The following is an 8,478-nucleotide window of genomic DNA, read 5'->3' as shown; positions in this document are numbered from 1 at the left end:
GTATCATTACGTTAAGCATTTAAGTCAACATTCTTCATTAGCTTTATTAAGAGAACTTTCATTCATTAGTCACTAAGACATTAGAGAACTCACCATAGCACTCTCAAAGCCTACTCGTGCAATGCATGAATGGCATCCCATACTACCACCCACACTTCATAGAACCTCTTGAGTAACCATAGTGCACATCTCACATGATGAGAATAAGTTTTAACCAACATAGACCATGAGAACAAACCATGGAATCCGGTGTCATGTAACCCCACACAAAAGGAAGGTGTCTTACTTGCCTAAGGTATAACTAGATGTATTTTAGCTTAGGTGGATCCACTAGATAATAACCTATGTGGGCACATAGTTATGGGATAAGAAAGATGTTCATTGAAACCCAGCCTAACGTAGGGAGAGCTTCCATCTTAACATATCCACTCAATGCTTAGCCTCCATTCCCATAGAGCAGTGATGGGAGAATAAAATGAGAAAGTTTAGACAAGTTTTAATGTGAATTTTGCAATTTATGGTATACTTTTCATGTATATAAGGTGGTCAATTCAAGTTTTGAACATGATCAGTGAAAAAGGGGTAAATGAAAGAAAAATGAGCAAAAAATTGGAGTAGCAGCTTTTTCGCGCGCCCGGGTGAATTTTGAGCTGCATACTGGTTCTCCGCGCGTCATTCGCGCGTCCAAGTGCCTGCATAGCGCGCCTGCGTGGAGTTGCGGCGTGAAAACATAAAAGTAAGGGTGTATTTGGAATTTGAAAAAGAAGAAACCCTATGCTATATGAGGTGGGAGCTTTCCCCAAAACCGGGAGAAGAGGGAAGACGAGGAAAGAGAGACGACGAGCGAGAGGAAGGGGAAGACGCGGTACACTACTCGAATCCAAAACGGAAGTTGGGATTCAAAGTTTGATGGCTATGTTTTCTTTTTCTCTTTTGTTCTTAGTAAACTTATTCTCATCCATGGAGTAGATTCTTATAGGGTATTTGACAAACATATTGTATTGATGAATCTGTTGGGATTTTGATTTTCATTCTTATGCTTGAACTTGTTATGGAAATTGGAATTAAATTGCAACTTGGTTTATTATTTTATTTAATCGAAAGAGGAGTATCTTGGTGAATATTGTTGCATAGTTTGGTTGGATTGAATCAATATATTTTCTCTGAAGTAATCAAAGGAGCTTCTTGATAATTATTGATTAAATCTAAAGGAAAAATAGTCGAAGGATGTTACTTCCTTGAGAACAATCATTAACATGTTTTTGCATATTAGAATCACTTGGGTATAATTGGTTTATTCTTTAACTTGAGATTTACTCGGAAGAAAAAATCTAAGGCTTAAAGGATACTCTAATAAGCTATCGAATTCGAGAGAATCGATAGAACTTTAAATGTGGTAAATGAATGAATCAAATCCTAACTATCATTATGCATTTGTTAGTCTTTTACCCTATCTTTTAGTATTGATATTAATCTTCATAGTTTACCAATTGATTTTAATTATCATTTAGTCTATAAAAGTGGTTCATAACCACAATCAACTCTTTTCTTTTGATCACCTGAATAATAATTAGCAAGATTTGATTGAATTATTATTTGTACCAATCCCTGTGGAAACGATCTTTATACTATACTATCTTTGACTAGCGAAGCATTAAACTTATAGTGTGTTTGTGCTCGTCAAGTAGTTCATTCACATTAGCATTATTGTAGTTGAGAGGGCCACTAACATTAGGTCTACCGACCCAAAGTACATTACACATGAAAGGTCCACCACCATTAGGTCTACCGATTCAAGGTACATTATGAGGATAGCTCATTAAATCCTCATGAAAGGGCCGCCACCATTAGGTCTACCAATTCAAGGTTCATCATTTCACAAATGAAAGGGCTACCACCATTAGGTCTACAGATTCAAGGTTTATCATCACATTATTTTCTAGACTCATCATGAAGGGAAACCACCACTAGGTCTACCGGTTCAAGACATAGCATGGAATACTTCATCATTCATTCATGAAAGGGCTACCAATATTAGGACTACCGATTCAATGTACATTACATTCATTCATAAACTCCTCATGAAAGGGCTACAAATATTAGGTCTACCGATTCAAGACAAAGCCTTACAATACTTCATTAGTAATTTATGAAAGGAATGTCATTGGCCTATCGATGCATATTCTTAAGTCAAGACACATTCATTACACAAGAAGAGGATGTCTAAGCCTACCAATTCAAGGTACTTCAATCAAGATCACATTCATCAATACAATAAAAGGATGCCTTAAGCCTACCAATTCAAGATACATCAATCCACATTACTTTCATTTATACTAGAAGAGGATGCCTAAGCCTACCAATTCAAGATGTAATATCACATTATTGAAATCATTCACATTCTATCATTATCATTCATGAGTGTTAATTAAGAATAAACTTCCAATCATAACACAATTACATTCTAAATATGATCATAACACTTTCATTGAGATCACATACATATACTTCACATCATGATCCTACATAGATCCTTCATGAAATTGCCCTCCAAGTCTATGAATCAATCTCAACCCAAACATCTAGAATACTACATTAGATAAGGGGACTAACATGATTCAATAACTAATCCAATATAAACATAACAATTCAACATACTTTCATGATCAATCAACCCAACCCACAAACTTCCAATTTAGTATTTTGGGGGTAACATGGGTTCATAGGGTAAATTCACCATAATTCATAATTAATTCAACAATCCACACTACAAGAAATAGGAATTTTAAAGACCAATATTTAGAGACGAGTGAAATATCTAGTCCCTATATGTATATCTGTAGAGACAAAATTATTTGTTGGTCTCTAATTCGTTTAAAATTAGGGATGACAATAAATCTCGCCTCTAATTTAATAAGTACCTGGTCCCTAACATGTATAATGAGTGGAGAGATACAAATAACAAGTGAAATATTTCCATATATATTAACCCTACCCTTCATCTCTCTCTCTTCCAAAATTAAACTTTTCTCTATCAAAAAAATTGGGAACTTCAAATACCAAAATCCTTTGCAAATACATACTACTAACCCATGTAAACCCTCTTATTCCAGAACTGATATTTGTGTAAACCCTAAATCGAACTCGATTTGCTCACTTATGGGTCATTTGGGTCCGAAAACAACAAAAGAGAGGTCAGTCCTTAACTATTAACGTTTTTCTTTTTCTTTTCCCATTTAAATTGGTTTTCTATGTGATTTTTGATAAGTAATGGTGTTGTATGTTTGTGATTATATGTGATAATAACATATTTATTGATGAGAATAGGATGAAGTTGGACTTTATTTGGGCACCTTATGGCAGTAACTTGACTGATTTGGCTATGGGATTTGAAGTGAAAAAGAGTTATATATTATGATCTATTTGTGAATGGGTAGGGCTATGTGATATGTACATATAAATGATTCAATTGATTATGGTGTTTTCGTAAATTTATTTGATGATTTGGTGGTATTATTGTTACTAGTACCTTCAGATTTGATTAATGATGAAGTTGGGACAATTAGTGTCACTTTGGTCACCCAACTTTTTTTGGATGGGAATGCCAAAGCTTATATACTCGATGTTGAATATATATGAGAAGCATGAGAAGATGATTGATGTTATGTAGCAAGCTTATACCAATGAGCTTTATAGCAGTAAGATGTTGAGCTAATCTGGTGTCCCTTGTGTTGATGGACATTCATGCATTGGGTAATAGTTTTGGAGCTCATTGTACAAGTGATAGAATGCATTATCAAGGTTGTATATGAAGCTACAGTTTAGGTAATGTTCAATGGATTGCTTATAGAATCTAATCAAAAGTCTTAATGGAGCCAGGGTAATATAATTAGTTTTGCGATTGCTAGAGCTTTCACTATTATATGGTATTTGTTTTCTGGTGTTACAGTTATCAATAGAAGATTTGGTGCCAGTATATTTTGTATGGTAGTTCATACTGAGGTTCATATTTCTTTGCTCCCTTTTCCTTCAATTGTAGGATTACTGATCCTCAGAAAACTTATATATTGGAGAAAGAAAATCTGTAATGTCTCACAATAAATTTCAATAGGAACATGTACAGCTATTCACATGAATATTCTTACTATTCTCTGTCAAAATCATTGTTGATGTTGTTGTCTAAATATACAATCAATTAGAATTTATAAATTCATATCCTAGCAGGTGTATGAGCTGAAATTGCATATATTCATTTTGACCAATCTGTCGTCACTTGTAATGTAGGTCTTCAATTTAAACTCTACCAAGTGATTGGCTATTAGTAACTCCCAGGTGATTGTATATCATGTTGCTGAATATTTTTCCCTCGAAATCCTTAAATAGAATTTCCCTTGTATCAGTGAAAGGTAAGTAGCTTAAATTAATTCCAAGGTTTTGCCTATCTCAAGGCCAAAGGTGTTTAATTGTCATGTTGTTTGTTGTAAAAAATCTAAGTTTCTTGAGTTTTATATGGTTATTTAATATATTTGATGCTTCTACTCTGAAATCATCCATTACAACATGTTCTTCTAATATCTTTCTGCTCTCCTGTATTATTAATGTTTTGGTAAGTCTCATGGTTTTACATAATTTAGGGTCATGAACTTGAAGTAATCAATTTTGTTATCTTTCTCATATTGGTTTAGCAATAAAAATTTACTCATAGAGAAAGAAAACAGGGGAACAACTTTCAAATTTTTATTATTTTTTAGTAATTGATGGATTATACAATTAAGATATTAGTTTTGTAGTTAATGAACCAAAGTGGACTCCAAAAGATGTTTCAACAAAACAAAAGACATGTAGGTTTACATTCAGTTACATAACTACGTTCTAGGAAACTAGTTTGCAGGATACAACTTATTCACACTTGAATTCCTACAGTATACTTATGACCCACACCTATAACCTTTATTGAAGTTTGTCTTTGGATATGTTAGATTTTGATGTAATTGCTTTTTATAGAGGTTGTTATCTAGAGTACGGGTTGTGTCGAGTTACCTCCTCGAAGATCTGTTAGTATGCTGAAAATATTTTGGGAGATTCACACATGATAGTTTAAAGTGTTATTTTTTATGCCCCTTTCTATTTTTTATGGGATCGTGGTGTCCAAGCCAACTTTCACGCACCTCAATTAGGAATTTTATTCATATAGTTCTAATTTTCTATGAGGATAGTAAGTGTAGATATTGTAATGCTTTCCCTGTTCTCTTTAATTTCATTCATATAGTTGCTCTAAGAAAACATAACAATATTTTGAGTTTTTCAGATCTATAGTTTTAGTTGCATTTTGAATTTCTTCCTTTCTTGTTTGTACCTTGTTTAAATGATAGAGTTTCCAGTTGGAATTTTGTGATTTGAAACTTTAAGATTTTCTTTTTAAATTGAACCATGGTGAATCTAAAGTATGGTTTGATATACTATAGGGTGGATGCCCGAAGGAAGTATAACTTCTAGTTGCATAATCAGTGTGGATAATTTTTTTTCAATTTTCATGTTCTCGGGTGAAATAGCATGAGTGGTGACAAAAGTTGTTCATCTTTCAATGAGTAGTTTAAATATTGAATATCACAGGTATGTCGCACCTCACCAAATTAGAACTTCATAATATATGGAATATTACTCTAGTAAGAACATTGGAAAGGCATAAGATCTTAAGTTTATTGAAACTCATATGTATCTCCAAGCTTTGAAGTTAAATTTGAGTTACTGTTGTTAATTTTTGGCATTAAGACATTTATTTTAGTTGGTTTGAAACTGGAAATTGTATTAGTTGGTGCTTCATAGGAATTCTGCTCTTCAATCACACAAACAAGAAAAAGAATAAACTCGTACATACATATGAAGTGTAAGGATTTCACTGTGTGTAAGACGTTGTAGGTGGTTCTTATTTATATCTTCCTTTATATTTTTCTTCATCGGCCAGATGCCTTTGATGTACTTCACAAAAAAAACATTACAATAAAATGGGATATGATCAGATGAACACCTGGTGAATATGTGGTAAGTATCAGTAATTTCGGTCATCTATTTATAATTTAGACCTCCCTTGGAGGGAAGTTTAGATCACTTTCACCCTATTGGCTAATTCGAACTATATAACAAATATTGCACCTTCTGAAACTCCAAATTGATATATGTATGCTCTTTCAGTTTTCAATTTTTTGAATTTGTTTGGACATTAGCTAAATGTATTTAACCCCTAACCCTCTTTTTAACATAAGTTACTTTTTTCTAAAATAGGATGTAGTTTCTAAGTATACTCTTTACGGGGTTAAATTACTATTAGATTTATAAAATATGTTATTCCTTATGGTTTGAAAACTGTACTCTTCTTTGTAAGCACATATTGCTAGCTCAATTACGGTTTTACAATTGTTGAACCTTGCATTCTGCATAAGGCATCTTGAGTAGACATTCTTGTATTTCTCTTGGTTTTCAACAAATTAGCTCGCATGATTTTTTAAATTAAAATACAACAAATATTGGCTAAATTTTATATCCTTCTTGACCATTGTAGGTGCAATGAATTACTGGGGCATGATCAACACATTATTGGCCTTGGAAATCATTAGAAGTGTTGTAACAGATGCTAGGCCTTCACAGTCAGCTTGAACTTTGCTAATTGCTAGAGCTTACAATAGGCAAATATGGGCATTGTTCTATTCCTAAAAGGTTGGAATATGTGTGAAAATCAACTTTCTATGGGTTTAACACAAACTAGACCTTGGAATTGCTCAAAATAGTTGCTGGAACATAACTCTTTCATACATGAAAAACGCTGGTGATGGAACTGAAAGTGCATAGGCAACTGGATAAGCCAATAAGACATTTGCATTTATATTATTTGATTGATGATGTTAGTCTTTATCCTTTTCCCATGAAGTAATGTGTAAACAAAAATGTTACTAATGTAGTATTGTGTATATATAAGAAAGAAGATTATGATAATTCTATGTATATTCATTTGATAATTGCAATCATATGTATATAAATACAGGGACCACAATTTATTGTCGATTAATGTTGTACAAATAGGATTTTTAGGACCAGTTAACTGAACGTTGAAAAGATTTAAACACTAATTGATCTTGTATTTAAGGACCAGTAAATATAGTCCCTAAAAGTTCTTTCAGGACCAGATTATAGGCAACCAGGGACTAAAAATATGGTCCCTAAAAAAATTTTAAGGACCAGTTTTGTACCAATCGCAAAAACCATTCAAGGACCAGTTTGTCGATCCCGTCCTTAATAACCTTTAGCGATGGAGGCTATAAGGACAAGATGACGACTAGATTTTTCAGTCCCTATTTATCTTTATGGACTAGAATCTCACTTTTAGGGACCATTTTTCCCTTCGTTATGGACCGATTTTCTTGTAGTTCCATTCATAATTCATCATATATAAACCTTTAAAAATGTTTTGGAATTGAACCCATGCATAGATTGAAACCCTACGTTTTTAGGGGATTTTGGAAACTTGAAATCATCTTTTGATAGGGCTCTTTGAATGATACTTAATCAAGGATAAAGACTACCATACCTCTATTGATGACACTCCACGAAATGGGGTGAGAAAAGTGAAATCTTGAGCTTGAAACCTTGACTCATTCTTCTCCAATGGTGGTTTCTAGAGAGAGAATATATGGGGAGGAGGGTAGTTTCTATTTTTGTGTTTTGGAATAATGAATTAAAAAAGGAGTTTTAATACTTTTAAAAGCCTTAAAATACTTTAATTAATCAATAGTAACCGTCCCCAGCCCATAATTAACTAATTAGCAATTTACTACGTTTCCCTTACCTTTGGCCAAATTGGACAGCATTGTAGTGGTGACTCACAAAACCCCACCCACGGATCGTGGGTGGGTCCATGAGCCATGCTGGCTATCCGTGGTTTGGTTCTGGAACTTTTCATCTAGGCCCTTGACCTACGGAGCAAGCCTACGAGGCGTGGATGGACCTATGGGGCTTAGGTCCCATTCATAGCCCACAACTTTTTAGCAACATGGGCAGATTTGGGGGGCTTTAGGGGTTAGGCTTTAGGGTCCTCCTCAAGGACCCTTGGTTGGTCTTTGGGGAGTCGTACCTTGACGTTTAACCCCTAAACCCCTCAACCAAAGCTTGGGATTTTACAACCTCAAACCCCATATCAAACTCAATCACACACTCGTTAGGCTTTAGTTCCACTTACTAGCTTTCCGAGTCGGTACACAAACCATCCAAAAGGAGATCTACATCTTCTCCCATAAAGAGCTTCATAAGGAGCCATTTGGATGCTAAAATGGTAACTATTGTTACAAGAAAACTCTATGAAAGGTAGGTGATCAATCCAATTACCCTTGAAATCAATCACACATGCCCTCAACATATCTTCTAAAGTCTAAATAGTGCGCTCTACTTGACCATCTGTCTGAGGATGAAAAGCAGTACTCAAGTTCA

The 8,478-nt window shown here is 34.1% G+C and overlaps 1 pseudogene; it reads left to right on the top strand.

Moving 5' to 3' along the window:
* The first annotated feature begins 3,280 nt into the window (after positions 1–3,280).
* On the top strand, positions 3,281–3,870 carry LOC125837771 (protein ALTERED XYLOGLUCAN 9-like; annotated as a pseudogene).
* Positions 3,871–8,478: the final 4,608 nt, after the last annotated feature.

This window comes from Solanum verrucosum, unplaced genomic scaffold (assembly GCF_900185275.1).
Source record: "Solanum verrucosum unplaced genomic scaffold, falcon-dt-bn FXZP01000135.1, whole genome shotgun sequence".
Classification (NCBI taxonomy): Eukaryota; Viridiplantae; Streptophyta; class Magnoliopsida; order Solanales; family Solanaceae; genus Solanum; species Solanum verrucosum.
The sequence above is the reverse complement of the archived record's forward strand: the minus strand, read 5'-3'. Positions and strand labels throughout refer to the sequence as shown.